Source organism: Hyposmocoma kahamanoa, unplaced genomic scaffold (assembly GCF_003589595.1).
Source record: "Hyposmocoma kahamanoa isolate Upper Pololo Valley unplaced genomic scaffold, ASM358959v1 78, whole genome shotgun sequence".
Taxonomy (NCBI): domain Eukaryota; kingdom Metazoa; phylum Arthropoda; class Insecta; order Lepidoptera; family Cosmopterigidae; genus Hyposmocoma; species Hyposmocoma kahamanoa.
In genome coordinates this window covers 15,343,836-15,361,820 of record NW_020653945.1, presented here as the reverse complement: position 1 = coordinate 15,361,820, position 17,985 = coordinate 15,343,836, and the positions used below count along the sequence as shown (strand labels likewise).

At 36.1% G+C, this 17,985-nt stretch overlaps 1 protein-coding gene across 1 annotated transcript in view; it reads right to left on the bottom strand.

The window, feature by feature from the left end:
• LOC113233342 (filamin-A) overlaps positions 1-16,175 on the bottom strand; it is a 120,102-nt gene extending 103,927 nt beyond the window's left edge. Inside the window, 1 exon segment of the mRNA XM_026468446.1 lies at positions 15,926-16,175. The gene's annotated coding sequence lies outside the window, so the exon portion shown is untranslated.
• Between the last annotated feature and the right edge of the window lie 1,810 nt (positions 16,176-17,985).

The window sequence follows — 17,985 nt, the reverse complement described above, 5'->3', positions numbered from 1 at the left end:
TTCATAGAGTCCGGGCCGTGGGTTGCTTGTTATTGGGTGTCGATGAGCTGCCACCCACGGCGCCGATTTGAATCAACTTATGGCCCCGTGCTCTACAGACCGACTTAGCGATACAGTTGCAAAAAGTTGTAATACGCAATAACATATAACTATGTTATATAACTTATACCGCGAAACGTTGACTATCTGTATGTGTTCAACCGTTTTTATAATGGGGACTGCTACGAGGAACTTTTCGAACTGACGTCACGTTTCCACCATCGCACCTCATGCCAAAGGAGTAGATCCCATGACCACATCCTTGATGCCTGGCATTGTAAGACCTGGCAAACTGCAGTCAATTTGTAATCAGCCGATCACAAATTGACTGCAGTTTGCAGTTAATGCGTGAAGTCGTAATCAACTGCCTCCGTGGCCGGACTGCCACGCAGAGGTCCCAGGTTCGATTCCCGGGCCGGGAGAAATAGTTGTATGGCCTACAATTATTTCTCTCGTGAGTTTGGGTGTAATTTGTGGTTGTCTATATGTGTGTCCATGGCACCCGCGACACAGGGTTTCCCTAGTGCGGGGCTATGTTGAGTGTGTGCGTTATTTAAAAAAAAATAAAAAATAAAAAAAAACTTCATGCAGCCGAGACCTTGATTGCATGCAGTTGATCTCGGCTGTATGAAGTCGGTTTTGACTGCATGTAGTAAATGCTGAAGTCGTTATCCGAAACCTCGACTGTATGGAGTTGATTATAACTTCATGCATTCATATATCTGCAAATATGCAGTCAATCTATTAGCAGCCTAAGAGATGGTATGTTGTGACGGTCTCGCATCCGCAACTTGACGTCAAGGTGCCTATTTTGCGTGTGTGAGTGTGAGTGCAGTATCGTACTCGTGCCACCCAATCTCCTTCAGATATCTCAGCATCCTCCTGGATTTGCTGCAGATTTCGGGGGGCGATCTCGGCACTTCGAGGTACTTCGCCCTTTAGTTGGCCCTGCCGGAGCATTGTAGTAGGATGATGCCGGAGCATTGTGGTACGTGTTTATTATATGGACAGTGACTCGTTAGGATGGCAGTTAGAATGCGAAGCTCTTGCTTTTTGAGTTTAACAAATTTTCGTGATAGACTGGCGTTGAGCGTTGCTTCCCTAGCCTGTCTTCAAACCGTAAAGGTTGTTCATATGGTAAGACCATACAGGCATCACGTTCGATCCTTCTTCAAACTTGCAAGGTATTGAATGGTCTCCCCACCAGAAAACAAAAACGTAACGAGAATGGATACTCCGCCCCAGCTTTGGATACCGCACCACGCCCCGCACATTGACGGTCACATTGACTGAACGGCAACAAGGCTCTCGGCAAGCCGTTTTCGCGCAACGACGGCTTTGATATTTGAATATAGTTTTCATTTATTCATTACGAAACAAATTATATTTTGTTTGATCAACTTGGACACGCAATTTCAAATACCTTGGTTACCTTCTCTAAAAGTACCTGTCCAAAATATACCGTTTTAAGTGTTTTTAATATATTTTTTAAATAAATCTTCAATATTATTCTAATTAGTGAATTAAAGAAAAATATAGTATGACATCGATATGTATACCTAATGAACACGTGTAATTATTACAATTCTAATAATGGAATTATAGATTCCGACCTGACCGCTCTGACCACGTAAAATAGTACGAGAAAATGATGGGTAACCCTGCCACTTCACGTTCACATTTGCACGCATGCAGATAACGCCTTGCTGTATGTAGTAGGTAAATAATTTTAAAGAGTTGTATGGAGTGTCCCGGATGTGTCCCCACTGAAGTATTTCCTTTGCGCTATGACATGGGGTTCTTGAAATGGTTAATAGGGCTCTTAAAAGCTGACAACGCATAGGTAGCTTCGTGACGATAAATACCTCAAAACAAGTAACTCGTCTTCTCGTTTGCCTCCTACTTTACATTAAAAAAACCGGTACTTCACGCAGATGTGGCAAACAGAGTTCGAATGCTGTACCGTGATCCGTTGTTAATGCTATTAAGTATTTAATCATAAATTAATTAGCATTTTTCTTCGCTTCCTGTCGTGCTAGTACCCGTGTTTCTTCATTAGCTACAATTAATTATATAGGTGCTTAGGTGATGCGTCATATAAAGCTCATAGTAGTTGGCATAGGGTAACAAGGCGACAAAACAACAAAAACTAGTTATATGCGTAGCATACTACCTACTGTATATTTATACAACAATACTTACTTATCTACTTTATATGGTTAAGGTATTATGTATTGTAACATTTAGCATTTTTTACTATTTCTAGTAGGTGTGTGTGTATTTTTCAGTCAGTATTCAAACAAAATTTTTATATATTTGTCTATTTAATAATTTTGTAATTTGGAGAATTTTAACGCTGTAATAACAATCTGTAGAGATATAGTAATCTTCTTCTTATTCTAGCGATGGCATGCATTATAATGCTTGCTATCGTGGTGAAAAGATTTGTCAATCAGAGTAAAGTACAAGCCGATTGCTGCTTAGGGTACGCTAGACCTACAAGAAAGGAATGGTACGTCGCGCTGGGATTCTCCTTTCGTGCCCGTAAATAGATATTTAATTATTATAACAATATTAATATGTATATTTTTTAATTTTTACCTTTACGTACCTTTACAAACCGGTACGTAGTAATGCTCACGTTACTGCTTGGCGGCAGAAATAGGTAAGGTGGTACTTCCCTGAACGAACACTTTCATAAGGAGCTCTACTGCTACTATTTATTTAAAATAAAGCAAACATGAGATTTTTCAAAGTTTTTGTTTATTTAGAGACAATGATCAATATTGTGTCAGTCCCAAACATTAAAAAAAAGCAGATAAATTAAAATAATATTTGAACAAATAGGTGTACAAAATCATTTATCAGTAATATTTGTGCGGTGTAACGAAAGGTTTTAGCGGTAGTTGTTTGAGGTTTCCGGTGGGCTTTACCGGATCTGTGCGCATTGCGCTGAGTCGTCGGCTTTCATTGCTCTCCACTTGTGTGTAATATGTACTTTGCACTTTTCGTGCATTCAACCATAATGTACTCAATATGTTTGGTCAAGTTTCGGACTTTCAAAACAACAGTATGTTTTACGTGAGCTTTTAAGCTCTTCTTCCATATTTTTAATTTTAAATATCTGGCAGAAATTTATAAAGATATCATTATAATTACCAATACGTAGGAACATTCGATAATAGCTCAGTAGACCATCATAGTTACTACACTTCAAATGTGCAGTGAAAACTTATTTATTATTGTATATATGGGTATGTATTGCGCAACTTTTTATATGTGCAGCTTGTGGGCCAATTATACACGAAAGTCTTACATTGCTCTTCGGGTACAGTATACCTAATAACGCATTAAGGGAGTTGTTGGGGTTGCCGCGTTTCTGTGGTGCATCAGGAACGTTTGTCGAAGCACATGTGGATTGTTTTTATGCCACAATCCGTAAAAGATGCGCATCCCTAGTGTACAGGGCGCGTGGCAGCTCCAACAGTATACTTCACATGATCGCCCACAGAATGGACTGCGCTTATATTGGCCACTGTAGCGCCATTTCAAGTGGGATGAAAATAGAATGTGTATAGACTTAAGTTTTTAAATATTAGTTAGTAAGGAATACTAACACAAATGAGCGCTTGTTGTTCTATAAATAAATAATAATTATTATTATAGCATTACTGCATGCTAAATAGTTTTTTATTCTATATAAACGTAATTAGGTCTGTAAAAGGTGTACTATTTGTACATATAATGTATTAATACATGTGTGCATATCCGCCCAGGGAAATATTACCACCTTACATATTTCTGTCGCCATGCGATACTGTGAACACTATGTGTTCCGGTTTTGAAAGGTAAGCGCGGCGCAACACTGCATTCTATTCGTATTCGCTCTAAATCCAAGACTTTACAAATCTAGAAAACTCCGACGCATTTCGGAAGTCACTTGTGCACTAAGTTCCATTCGCATCCGAGGAAATACGAATGTCTCTTGTTACACCTACAGATAAAATGATAACTGTTACACTTCGGACAGTCATTTCTCGCATTCCGAACGAACACGAATCGGAGGCAGTGCGTAAACGCTCTAAGGGTGTTAGTGAAATTACAGACACATGGAATTTGTCGATTTATGTCTCAGTTGCAGTGGCAGTACCCCTCAGGTCTTGGCGTTTTAAAATCCCGAGTGGCACCGGAATTGCTATGGACAGGCCTGTCGATAATCACAAGGCGCACGACTTGTTCGTTCCGACACTTGGTATTTAAAAAAACTAATAATCTCAGTACAGACTACTAAAAAACCGACCGTGGAATTACATCTATTTGCCAAGTTTTATTGAAATCGGTTACCGGAAACTGCGTAAACCCGGATTCATCCCCTAGTTCCCCAATATACGGAACTTGACACAGGAGATAATAAAATCAGTTCTTACTACTCAAAGTATATTGAGAGAGAAAAACGGCTTGAATTGGACAATAGCAAAATCAACCATCAAAATAATTGCTCCTTATAATAAAATTTAGTCGCTATTTATAAAAATGAATCTTCATGCGTGAACAGCTACCCTTAGAGAGGGATGATTTTCTTCAAAATGAAATGGAATCACTGTGGAGGTACCCTCCTTCCAACAAAAAAAGAATCATCAAAATCGGTTCACAACTACCGGAGTTATCGCGTAACATATGTACATACATAAAAAACATACAGTCGAATTGAGAACCTCCTCCTTTTTTTAAAGTCGGTTAAGAAATAGTATATCAATGTCACGTAAAATGTAAGTATAGTCATTATCAACCCATTTTTTGTTCCATTTTATATTTCCAGATTATTAAAGTTAATTTCTCCGCTGTATAGGTTATGGTATTTGTTAAATAAATTATAATTAAAATTAATAAATTCTACATATTTATAATAAATTCTAATTGTTTATTATTATGAATTATTCTCCATATGAACTGGAATCATCATTTGAATTAACACATTAATTATGAATTGATTGTGAATGTTAACCCACACACATTCAAGATTAAAACTTCTTCATAAATTTCGTTTCCTGTAAAGTTATTGCCTCTTAAAACAGTTCAACTAAAACTTCTCTACGAATGTCACTTTAAATGTATGGGAGCGCTTAACGTTAAAATTTTGGATATTTCTAGTTTTATTCTTAAAAAGTTATAGATGTCGTTACTCATTAGGTAATGTATTTTCGATACCAGCTTAAAGGTTTTTGATATCCCTTATATTTATGGAATAATCGCTTGGGCACACTTAACGATTACACCCTGTATAGGTATGTTTTTGATAGTGAACAATAATAAACTTTATTTTCCCTTTACAAGGCTTTCATTTACATTGCAGTAGTTTACATTAAGGGCTGGAGTCCATACTAGGAATTAACCTGTGAGACGGATCTCCAGGCACTCACCCGACCGGATGTTGCATTGCATTAAATTATAAAAGTGTACGAATACGTGATTACGATATGTTTCGAATTCATTCGAAGAATACGAATCTTTTTATTATCATACCAAGTAACGGTACGAACAAGTCGTGTTCCTGGCGGTAAGGGACACGGCACTATTACAAACATATGTATAACAAAGATATTTATTCACTCTCACAAAAGGAAGGTTGTGTAATTACAGATTGAATATTTACGCCTCTCCATAACAGTTGCAGTGCCACTCAGAGCTTTAAATCGCAAAGATCTGAGGTGCTCTGCCTCTGTGCCCATCACCCTGAGACATAAGTTGAAAAGTCCCATGTGACTGTAGTTTCACCACCTAATGCCTCAAGCGAGAGACTCGAGTCCATACTACGCAACTAGACCTGTGTTACAAATCTCAGGCTCCCACTCGTAAAACATTTGCAGCGCCAACATTAAATCACAAAGATCTTAGGTGGCACTGCCATTGCGCACGTTACCATGAGATATAAGTTGACTAGTCCCATGTGCCTGTAATTTTACAAACACCCTTACCCTACAAAACCGGAACTCAGTAATGCTCACATTATTACTTGATGGCAGAAATAGGTAAGGAATCTAATTAACATTATTATCACTGCTACCGATCTGTGTAGTCTTTCATTTTTAGTCGAATAGTAGTTCTTTTAGTGACATAAAAACTTTACAACCGCTAAAATGATATTATCGTGGGAAGATCATAAATGTAAGTGAAGTGCGTGAGACGGATACTGTTGCGGAATAATGACTGCTGTAATTTTTTTTATTGCTATCGCTTTATCTTGTAATTTGTAATAAGTGTGGGGTTCCAAGCACTTTCCGCAAATAATTTGTTTAGTATTTCTGTTAAATATAATTTGTCTATGTGACAATTTGCACGTTCGTCACAGAAAAGGAGGTTTCAATTCGACTGTGTTTTGTTTTGTGTATGTTACGCGATTACTCCGACATTTGTGACGCGATTTCGTGGTTATTTTCCGTTGGAAAGGGGGTACCTCAATAGTGGTCCCATTCAAATTTCAAGAAAATATTCCACCTCTAAATGTGGCAAATTAGGAGATGCAACCGGTTTATTGAAATCCACTAACGTTTCGCTAACTGATTTCAATAAAACTTAGCAAACACATGTAATTCCACAAACTTTTGAGGTCTGTTTTTGTGTACAAAGAAGTTGTAGATATTGTATTTATCAAAAACAATTGCAATGGCACTGACAGAAGAAAGTTTGTCTTTTAGCTTTGTAAAAGACGGCCTTAACCCTCTCTTGAGGAAGAGATCCGTGCCAAGTAGTGGGATCAAATACTTCAGAAACTTTTGCAAGCGTGGGAACAACAACTCATGAAAGTTTTATCGCAAATTGGATGAATAATAACGAAACGTGTTGCACCGTCACTTAAATTAATTTTAGTGACATCTTGTTGTAGTACCATTCTTTGTCTTTAACTTGTCTCTGTTTTTGTTATTGTTTGCATTTAATATGTATTTCAATGCATTCTTTTCGTACTTAATATATTTTTTAACAGGTTTGGAAGTAAATTCATTTGCCGTATATTTATCTGTTTTATATTACGTAAGTATCTTTCTCCTGATCTTCGTTCATAAAACACATCAATACTGCAAAATGCTCTTTGCAAAAGTCTTGAAAACCCTGAATATATTTGGATAATACCATATTATATCTAAGAGCGATTACATACGGTGACTTTTAGCAGCGATGCAAACGTGGTGCAGTCGCTAATCGTCTGTCTTTACACACGCACGCGATGCAAACACGATGCAATCGCACGTTTGTATCGATGCAATCGCGCGTTTCTATCGCTGCCGTCACGCGTTTGCATCGACGCAATCGCCTAAAATCGCAAATGTAGCAATGCAATTGCGCGTTACACGAACGCGCGTTCGCATAGCTGCTAAAAGTATCCGTGTGTTCTCTTAAACTTCTCTCCGTGTGAACTCTTAAACCACTCGCCCGCTATCGGTAGTAAAGATTTTTCATAATGACAAGCTGGCTAAGCTACCGTGACACGCTTAAAATAAATTCAACAAAGATGAAATATGAAATCTAAGAATAAACTGAGTCTGCGCTTCGAACCCAGACTGCTAGTAATTTTTCAGCGCAAACGTCATGGCTGCATCCAGTGTAGTCGCGAGCATTTGAACACCATATATCAATGGACATTGTGTCAAAAACAGTTCTAGAGGTTAGCGACTTAGGAGAAAATTTGCTGCAAGTTTTTATGGTGAGTAGCAATTTTGCACACCTTGAAATTCGATTTAGGAACTGCATGTGTGAAAAATACTTATTCGAGTCGTGGAAAAGATATAACAACAACGGGACGTAGTTAAAAAGGATCCAATGCACATCCAGTCACTCGAGATATTGCAGTTTGAAGTTGAAAAGTGTTTCTCACTCTTGTCAATGTCATGTAACTCCAGAGATATTTATTCATGTTTATATGTTGGATCTTTTTGCTGATCTAATAGGTTAGACTTTAGGAACCGTTTGATACATATAACTAATTTTTTGATAATTTTGTGGATTGGATCCTTTTTGCTTAACTACGTCTAACTGTCACATATGAATATAATAATAATATAATATACTAACGCACAAACTCAACATAGCCCCGCACTAGGGAAACCCTGTGTCGCAGGTGCCATGGATACACACATAGACAATCACAAATTACACCCAAACTCACTAGAGAAACAAATGTATGCCATACAAATATTTCTCCCGGTCCGGGAATCAAACCTGACACCTCTGCGTGTCAGGCCAGCATGGTAACCGTTCGGCCTCGGAGGCAGTTAATGAATTTGTTTTTATCGTCGACAAAAGGTAACTTTGTAATAGTTATAACTTTAAAAATAAACCGACCTCAAAAGTTTGTGGAATTACATCCAATTGATAAGTTTTATTGAAATCGCATCGCATTACTGCGTTCCGGTTTTGAAGGGTAGGTTTTGCTGTTGAAATTACAGGCACACAGGCATATGAGACATAATCCACTTATGTCTCAGGGTGACAGGCGCAGTTTGAAAGCTTTGAGTGGCACTGCAACTATGTCGCTTGCCACCAGGCGCACGACTTGTTCGTCCTGTCACTTGGTATTATAAAAAAAATCGATTGATGGAAAGTGGATAAAATCCAATAAATCCAATTCATCCCTTAATTTACCACCCTTAGAGCCCGAATATTTTTTTCAATTGAATGGGTCTACTACTGCGGTACCTCAGTAGCGGGCCTATTTTCAACATAAAAGAATCATTGAAATCGGTTCACAAATATTTCGATACCTACCACGTAAGTTGTTGTAAGTCAAAATATCATTTTTTGCTGTTTAACTTAAATTATGTTACTAATTTTATCCTTTTTCTGCTTTTTTTAAATATATTATAGGTTCCATGTTTAAAAGTAAACATAACACAAAGTGATTTCCTTACTTTTAAATATGGAACCTATAATATACATATAAATATATTTAGGTTAAAAATATAAAAATGGTATTTTGACTTACAACAACTTACGTGATAGGTATCGATTTATAACATACGCAAAAAGTACAATCGAATTGAGAAACTCCATTTCAAATTAATAAAATAATTTCTAAAAAAATATAGCAGCTTATAATAAGAAGAAATTAAATAGGCCCGTACATACGGTACATAAATGAGTCAGAATAGAGGAATATTAAATTTATAGTATAATTTTATTTTTAACAAGCTTCTAACGACGTCGCTCGTGCATCGTTGCGTCCAATAATGTGGCGACCCAACCGTGTAGAAACGTATGTACACACAAACGTATACTACACATAAAGTCTCAACGTACGTTGGTAATTTTTTATTGCTTATACAACATAAACAAACGTTGCAAACAAAATTGTCGCCGTTTTTCAGGATATATATTTTTTTAAATAAAAAATACTTTTCATTTGACCTCCATCTTACCAGGTGGAAAGAGACGATAAGGTCGACTATGTAGCAAGCACACCTAAATAATGTCTATTCACTCTCCTTGTAAGGGCCTAAGTTATAGCGTTCTGAAAATCCTTAGCCGTTCGCCATATAAACGTGGAAGCGAAACGCTTAGTGCTAATCCTTGGAATATCCACTACATAGGGGTGGAAACCCAGCCTATTTTGCTCCCATTGTGATGTTAGGGTTTTTAAGTGTTGTTCTGGATTGTATAAATATGTTCTAACGAAAGACATTGTTTTCATCACAGGCTTGTGACGATGCCACCTTCTCCATCGTCGTCCCGCCTTTTTATCAAGTTTGGTTTTGTTCCTGGCCACTTATTTTTAAAATTTTAATCGTTCTTTAATTCTTTTGCCTCGTCATTCTCACTTTGTTTCGTTCCGTTGTCACTCTCTACTTAATGTCTGAAGCGAGCACTCCTGCTCGTCTTCACCATTAATTTTGATCCGTTTACCACTTTCCGATTTAAATCATGCAACCTATCTAATACTCGTATCTTTAAAATCAAGTAACCAACTAATATTTGTAAAAAATACGGCCCGTTCGGGGTAAGTACTATCTCATACATGTTTCATAGTATTTAAGTAGGGAGTATTTATTAATATTGTACTTGTTGTTTTATACTATTTTTATTTTTACAGCCTTTGTCCCCTTCTCCTTTACTTTATACAATAAATTCACGTGAACCGAGTAATCTATTATTATTGCTCCCTATTGGCGGTTTACACAACCTTTTCAGATTATTGTTTAAAAAGCACTGTTAAATTTAAGGACAGAGAACCTATTCGCGTATTCTTATTTACAGGGATGAACGAACATAGAATGTGAATGAATAGGTATTTTTTAGCAAGGAATAATATAGAATAAGTAATAATAGAATAAGGGCCCGGATTCGCATTAAGCCAGACGGAAAAATATGTATTTAATGTCTGAATCAAATCGATAAACAGAAAACTGAAAATTTATTAAAATAAAATAAAATAAATAAATAAACTTATCTACCGATAATACAAAATACTAACGAGTTCAAGTAGGTCCTTCGAGACCTAATGTTGGCACGTGTTGGACGCTAACTAACCACTTCTACTGTATTTAATGTTCTCAAAGTTAAAGTCAAAGATTATTTATTCCATAGGTAAAATTAATTTACACTTGAAATCGTCACATTTAAGCTACTGCTCGCTCACTACGCTGACCTCCCTGAGAAGAACGAGCAAGAAACTCTAGGGATTGCTCTTTTCAAATAAACTTAAATGCTATGGAATACACTTTGAATCAAATTTGTGTGGATTCTGGAGCCATGTCGTCTTTCCATACATCTTTATCTAACACGTAGTCTTCAATTTTGTAATATGATTTTCCGATCAAAATATTTTTAATGTAATTTTTAAACTTAGGAAATGATAAACTTAATATATGCTCCGGAATCTTATTGTAAAAACGTATACAGTTCCCCATAAAAGAGTTGTTTACCTTTTGTTTTGTTGTTGGTTAAACGAAATCGTGGTATGGAACGAAATCGTGGTACCATGAGTTTCGATTTAGCTCTAAGGTTAATATTATGGATATCTTCTTTCTTATTGAAATTATGTATATTTTACGGGCATATAAAATATTTGAGTAAATGTACTGTGATGCCACAGTCATGATACCAGTCTCCTTAAACTTTTCTCTGAGAGAAACCCGAGAGCCTAGACGGTACACAGAACGAATCGTTCGTTTTTGCAATACAAATATAGTTTGAATATCTGCCGCGTCACCCCACATGAGAATCCCGTAGGACATTATACTATGGAAGTAACTAAAGTAAACTAGTCTAGCAGTACTAACATCGGTAAGATCACGTATTCTGCGGACTGCGTATGCAGTGGAGCTTAATCTGCTGGCCAGGGAAGATATATGTGGAAACCATTGAAGTTTACTATCTAAGGTCACTCCCAAGAAGACTGCTTTATTAACAAAGTCTAACTTTTCTCCGTTTATTTCTATGCTTGGACTAGTCGATTTTACGTTAGGTAATTCAAATTTAACACATTTTGTCTTCTTGGCATTAAGCAATAAATGGTTAGCATGAAACCAATAAACTACCTTAGAGAGGGTATCATTAATATGGTCATAGTTAATGTCATGTCTGTCTGTTTTAAAAATCAAGGATGTGTCATCAGCAAACAACACTATTTCGCAATGGTCCTTAACAAAGAATGGCAGATCATTAATATAAATCAGAAATAAGAAAGGCCCAAGTATTGAGCCCTGCGGAACGCCCATTTTTACCGGAGAACCCAAAGAAGTCACACCATTTATATCTACTTTCTGAATTCTACCGTTGAGATATGACGAGACAAGTATAGCAATAGCAAGTGAAGGGGAGGAATTTAATGATTCTGTATTTATCTTTAGTTTTTATAAGTTTACTGTCTAATTCTAAAGCTATATCTCTATCGTGTTATATAAATCCTGCCTGACTCTTTATTTATTATGCTCCAAGTAGTTTTAGATTTATTTATCGATTGTCTAATTTTGTCGCTGTGAAACTTAACCTTAGCAGCTACACATACTTTTTTAAATATTTTTGAATAAATTCTAACATATTCTATGAAATTGGAATTAGTATTATAAGTTTTCATAGCATATAGCTCATACAAACGAGACCTATTCTTATGAATACCTACTGTTGCCCAGTCGTTGAATTTAGGCTCTCTATGGAAAGTTAATGTTTTCGATTTAAATATATTATCAAATTCATTTTTAATTAAACCAAATATCGTGCTATATAAAGTATTTGGAACCTCCGGTATATGTGGTAGGGAATTTAAACTATTGCCGATATTATTTTGAAATCTAATGATTCGTTCTGTGGTAATCGGTCTGCAGAGAAATTGGTCTACCTTCTTGCTCATTTTACAATTAAAAGAAGCCAATTGGCAACTATGGTCTGATCTTAAGCAATTTATTATTGATTTAGACACTGCGTCTGTGTTACAAAAGATGTTATCAATGCAAGTAGAAGAGGAGGCAGTGATGCGAGTTGGTTCTAAGAAAAGATTAATCAAGTTAAAACTTTTAAATAAATTAATAAGTCTTACAGAAGTAGAACAGTTTTCCAACAGGTTTACATTGAAATCTCCACATATTACTACGTTTTTTTTGGTTGGAAAAATCCGCTTTAAACTGTCTTCCATAATTAATTCAAACTCGTTAAAATTAGCAGAGGGGAGCCTGTATACACATAAGACAACAAACTGATCCAATTCCACACATGAAATCTCAATAGTTCGTTCAGTAGAAAGATCTGTGATATCCTTACGCTCTTTAAATTTTAAGTTACGTTTAATAATAATCATGGATCCGCCTCTACTTAAACTCTTTCTTATGAACGAACTGACTATTACATAATTTTCTATGTTGTTAATTGCTTCGTAGTCTTTCACCCAGTGTTCTGTAACACAAAACACGTCAACGGAAATATCGTGCAAAAAAAGACTTATTTCTAATGTTTCGCCAGAAAAGCATTGAATATTTTGATGTACTACATGGAAACGATTAAACTTAACTGTTGTCGTGTTTTTTAGTTTAAATTACGGTTAGTAGAAAGTATACTGTTGCTACTTAAAGTAGGAGCATTGTCGTGGGACTGTGTTACATTTTCTATAACAGCGTCCTTAATATTAAAAGATAGCAAACTAGCTATATGTCTCAGATACCTTATGGGTAAAAGTAAATTATCCTCAAAAAGTTTGAAGTTCCTTACGAACTTATTAATGTCAAAACAAAATATAACGTCACTATGACGGCAAGTCAAATTATGAATGTGCGAATTTATGTTATGTATATACTTATTACGAGCGATGCCTAAGTTAGAGCAGTAAGGGAATGCACTTAGTATGAATTTACACCCACACTTCTCATGAATTCTCAAGAACACGTCAATGCTACTATTTACTTCTTTTTTACTAATGTTATTACTATCACCTATTATAAGAATCACTGTTGTATATTTATCAAAGTTGCAACCACTTAACAGTGTAACAATTTGACTAAAAGTAGCTCCTGGATAGCAATAGTTGACTACCCTTTGTTTTAAGTGGTTACTTAGGTGGTGGCCTAGTCCTACGCCTATTTTATCAGAAAAAACTACCGTTCTTCTGGATGACCTGGTAGGAGTTCTAATAGTCTTGGTTGACCGTTGACTATGTCGAACTTCAACTGTTGTAGTGGAGCAGACACGTTTTCCTGCAGCAACGCTGGCATACGATGCCCGTGCTGGTTGCGTTGATGATGTGGGTGGTGGGGATGGAGTCTGATTTATTTCTACTGGATCATTTGTTTCACTAAGCTCATTCTGAAGAAGGACTTGAGTAAGTTCTCTATACTCAGTACCCAGCTTTAAAAGCTCATTAGTTGCAGCTGAAAGTTTTTCTAGTTTTTTCTGCGTAGAAAGTAGGTCTTTAGTTCGCAATTGAAGATCTAACTCTAGATCTTCCACTTGTACGGCCATCTCTACCATGTCCTTGTGTAAATTTAACTTTTGCTGATTTTAGTTTCTTACGTGTTTTCGATTTCTTTCTTATCAGGTTGGTTAATTTGGAAAATCTTGGGTCTTTCGATTTAGTGCTGCATAATTTACTGTTGCATACATTCCTGTCTCCCAGGGCTAGTTCATCACGGAGTGACAAGGTCGTTCTGTGGTTGCACCTGTGTTGTGCAATGATTCTTTAAAGAGAGAATTTGAAAGAAATTAGCATTGTTACAACAGCATCACAGTACATTTATGAAAATGTATTTTATGTTACAAAGTATGGTGGAAGGAGGATAGAGACAAATATAACATTAATATAAGGAATAAAAATGAACTAACTATTCTTGACAGTCAAATTCATTTAAGGGGCAATGTACAAGCTTCTATAATAAGATTCCGGTTGATATTCAAAATTTGCCATTTGCGACGTTTAAAACTATATCGAAACAATAACTCTATATCAAAGTTTATATTACAGCTTCTGCGTACTTGGATGATAAAAATCCGTGGTAGTGATTCGTTTAGCTCCTGCAGGTAGACTCGGTCTATGATATTTATAATAAATATTGTAAATGATTGCCGCCGTGCTGCCTCCGTGGCCTAATAGTTACCATGACGGACTGTCACGCAGAATCCCCAGGTTCAATTCCCGGGCCGGGAGAAATATTTGTATGGCCTACATTTATTTCTCTCGTGCGTTTTGGTGTAATTGTAGTTGCCTATGTGTGTGTCCATGGCACTTGCGACACAGGGTTTCCATAAGTGCGGGGATATATTGAGTGTGTTCGATATTATTATTATTGGAAATGATAAATAAATGTTTATTTACAAAGAGTTAAAAGTTTAAAGAAAAAGTTTATTTATTTACCCCGACAGTTTCTTACTAATTCTTCTTATGGGAATCTGACTTACGAACGCGCAGTAGAGTTTAACCGATATGACGATTTCAAGTGCAATTTGCTTGCCTATGAAATAAACATCACTTGACTTTGACTTTGATCGTATGTAGGATGTAGAATATAGATGTAGCTATTATGAACTATAGCTAAACAGGCAGTTAGCAACCAATTTTGCCTTGATCGGCTTAAGACAAGGAGTCCAACAGATCACATTTAAGATGGTATCCACTAATCTTGCATAGGTGGAACGGTGGAACTTCATAACGAGCATGCGATAATAATAATGATATGTATAAGGTAATGACCTGTTTGGACATTTACACAGCTTTTTCTGAAAGTGAGTGATCTATCCAAAAATACTTCAAGATACTAAGGAGTATCATTATGAGCTAAAAACACCTAAGTCATATAAATAATAATGAAACATAATCAATATTTATTAGTTACGTCCTTGGTAGAGTTAATGTTTTTTATTTTGCCAATATCATAACAATTCGTAATTTCTTAAATATTTAATAATAAGCGTAGAATATATTTATAATACTGTTTCTTTGCTTGTAAAATATGTAAATGTTCTATTTATTATTGACGTACGGTATTATCCACGGTATTATCAAAGTGTCACCCATAGGAACATGTTGTAACACGTATTGTAAGTAATGTTAGGTGTGATTTATTGTGATTTTACATTAGCGTATCGCAAACACTATAATTTAACACCATTAAGTTACACGTGTACTGTGGGTGGAGTGCGAACATATCACGAGATGATGTCATCCTGTAGAGCAGCTCACTATCTGTCACCAATCATCACAAAAACTGGTCATTTCTCGGAAAAATCTCCGAAATACTGGACAGTCTCTACTGGCACGCAACCCAATATTTGTACTATTATGCAAGCGACAAACCGGTCGAAACCTTAGGCAATTCATTCAATAAAACCACCTGTTACAAAAATACGTTTGCCTACTTAAACCTTACCCTTTACTTTTCAAAAATATACAATTAATGAGATCGATATTTCTTACGATTGACGGCAGAACTGCCTTCACGCAAATGCCCTTGTCCAATATTCCTGCAGAAATTTCAAGATGCAACCGTCACTGTTTACCTTGTTTACATGGCTCTAATAATACATCACTAGTTCTCCTTATGTCACTTCACTTCAATTCCACTTGTTCGTTGAATGTTTTCGTAGTTTTTTGTATACAATGAGTTCGTAAAATATGCGTTTACTTGTAGAGCGCGAACATGCGCGGGCGCACGGGAGGCCTCGGCGGCGAGGATTGCGAAGTATAATGGAGGCACAGGCTGCGCGGGAGGCTCTCCTCCCGCGCGGCAAGGCTGCCCCGCCGCGCACGCACTGGCATTCCAACTGTGACGACAACGTGCCCATTTATGTCTTTGGACATGGTTGATGGCCACAGCGGCCATATGGTGTCTTGCACTCGATGCGATTAAGTTTTTTCAATGGAATTCTCTAATAGTAGTAAATTACGTCAAGGTGTGGGAAATCGGTGACTTTGGTTGATTATATGATATATTTTTCGATTCCTCCTGGAAGCGAAAAATATATCGGTGATGTAGTATACGCAACAATAGACGGGCATTAAATTAATACATTAATCGCAATAGTTTCGCGAATTATATGCCATTCGACCTTTTCGTTAAGATTAAAATATTTACTCATTGTACTTGATTCTTAATTTAATTTTTTTACTCAACTTATGTCTTTGAACTTATTGACAAAGGTTGTACAAAAACTAAAACGAATGTTGCTTATTTAACTATACATAAACATAGCAGTTAAACTAGAATATATTATAATAATGTTTGTTGTGTATTATATTCTGAGGAAAGGAATATTTTCGTAATTTATGTGGGCATAAATTATTCATACAGAGTGAGTATGCTGCTATCTGCGAAAATGTTAAATTGGATTCAAGGGTTGCATAAGGTTTAATTTAATGCTGATTTGATCAAGCAAATCCCTTTATGTCAAAGGGAATTTGACGATTTTTAATAATCCAAGAGAGTCGCTTGAAGCACTATGTGGTTATGTGGTGAAGATTCTCCTTAACCCACAGAACGTAATTAAACTTACGAAATGAAAATGTGTTTTTCGGATCCTAATCGCATATATTTGTTTTTTCAAACAAACCAACGTTTCGGGTCTCAAAGTCATAGCTAACTCCTATAATATGTAATATTAAACATGTCCGAGAATTTTTTTTGTTTTGCACCTGGCAACGTTTCTATTGACTGCGATATTAAAATACCTAATAATGTCTTTATTAATTACTATGTGAATAGATGGTATATACTCAGCTGTAAACATGATTAACAGACATGCGATATTAGAGTGTAATAGACATTATATCTTCGATGCCAATGAGCCGCCACACTCGCGTGTGTTCTTTATTCAGATTTAAGGTGTCATTTCAACAATACAAGTGACTATATATTTGAAAATATGCAAATAGGATATTATTCAATACCAAAGGGAACATTTGAATCACTGAACCGGATTGTTCTCGTAGTGATAAACAAAGTTAGTGGTTCCAACGTGTATTACGACATTGTATCAAATGATAGCTTTCGACAGATGTTTGGATGTAAGGATTGGCATAAGCTGCCACAGCCTGGGATGACTAAACTCGTGAATAATTTTGAGCAGAGGACAGAATCCATGATATTTAGCCTACAGGCAACACACGTGTCGTCGCTCTCGTTTTTCCAGAAACGTCGTGAAAAGCTGAAAGTCATTTCTGTGTAGATGAATTTTTTGTCAAACGTGTTGTTGATGGATGTGTTATGAAAATTATTACTTTCCCGTGTCAAATGTAATTCTATAACGTTATAATAGTCAAAATAATTCTACAACGTAGAAGATGTAGTGAAAGATTTTTAAGAACAGGCACTTATTTTTTGAATCTCATAAATAAATCACAGTATTGGAAACAACACAAAAATAGAACACAGGTTGATATTATAAAAAAAAGCAAAAAGGATTTAAATACTTGAAGCCTCTGCAATTTAATTTTTTAACGATTTATTTTTACTACAACTATATTAGGGGTTAAAGTAT